Source organism: Nyctereutes procyonoides, unplaced genomic scaffold (assembly GCF_905146905.1).
Source record: "Nyctereutes procyonoides isolate TBG_1078 unplaced genomic scaffold, NYPRO_anot_genome, whole genome shotgun sequence".
NCBI classification, from domain to species: domain Eukaryota; kingdom Metazoa; phylum Chordata; class Mammalia; order Carnivora; family Canidae; genus Nyctereutes; species Nyctereutes procyonoides.
This window is the reverse complement of record NW_026575046.1, coordinates 3,805,429-3,806,960: the sequence shown is the minus strand read 5'-3', so window position 1 is coordinate 3,806,960 and position 1,532 is coordinate 3,805,429.

The following is a 1,532-nucleotide window of genomic DNA, read 5'->3' as shown; positions in this document are numbered from 1 at the left end:
AAATCTCTGTAGAGTTATATCTATACTTGTACTGGGCCATTTCCCAAATATGACAACCCAATTTAGCATATTTATTGGTGTATTTAGTGAGAATTCTGTGATCTTCCAAATACGAATCAATATATCTATATTTTCTCTCCATTTTCATATGAACACACTTTTTTTAGGACTTAAATCTCATTGCTTCTCAGAGCATTAATGCACACTTCTAGAAAACTCAGCAACGACAGGGAATTAGTAAGTGGTCAGTAATAGCTTTTTGAAAAGCAACATATATCCATATATGTCAATTTGGAATTCTAAAGAATCCAAAAGCCTGATTTAGGTGGTATTTTTGGAGTATTTTCTAAGTATACATAGTATATTAGGACCTGAAATAAAATGCAAAGATATGGGAGATTCGAATTCTATTAATTAATTGATTACAGTCTCCTAAAAATAGATACTATAAAAGTGATAGCTATGATATCACTAGCATTCAGCTATAGATTTAAATTTTTATAGCTATATATATTAATCCTCTTCAGCTCCTCTATTTAAAGATTCCCCCCCCCTTTTTTTTTTTTTACAAACAATTAAAACAAATAATTTTTTTACACTTAACTCCCCGGCCCTGCTCTACAACCCCTGAATAATCTTAACACACAGACAAAAATCCAAGCAGTCAAACCTTCCCATATTTTGATTAGACTCAAATGTTCCGATTGTGCTTTGGTGGCAAGACAAAAAGCTGTGTCAGGATGACATAAAGCAACATACTGATTTTCTGTGCCGTTTTCGAGTCTGCAAAATAATCTACACTATTAAATCTACTTTGGGAAGCAAGCTATGTATCACTTTGTCAAACTAAAGATGAACAGCGAAGTAGATTCATTTTCCTGGCAGAGAAGAATATGTGTGATATTCATTAGTTATGGTGTTGTCTGTAATTGTTTTTAAACTCTAATCGTTTCATATTTTATTGGAATGGAGTTTTTCTGCCTACCAATAATGCCTTTTGAGTATAATTAACAAACCAGAGGAATTCTAAAGATTATTTATTGTTACTACCCATTGCATTGAGCCAAAATAATGTAAGCCAAGAACAAGACTATACACAGTACTCAATGAATGAATGAATATTTCCTTTGGTAGGTATTGAAAACATCTCTCTTGATATTTAAGATACTCAGGTTTAATTTTTTGCAGACTTCATATATTTTTGTTACATTTAACTATACTCTCTATGAGTAATTTATAGGCGATCATGAATATATTTTAATCATAGATAATCTAGGTATTTAGGCTATGGTGGAAATTTTATGTTCTTTAAATAATCTCTGAGTATCATGCATACCTTTCTGTCCTGGAACCCAGTGATGGTTATTTTGAGCATAACTGTTCACATGAAATTCTTTCCTAGAAGATGAGTCTTTTGAAATATGATCCAAGTCATTGCTTTATTTAGTAATATAGTAAATATGTGTTTGCCAGTCTTGTGTCCTACTTTGATAAGTAAAAATGGATAAAATAGATATCTGTGACAATTCGGA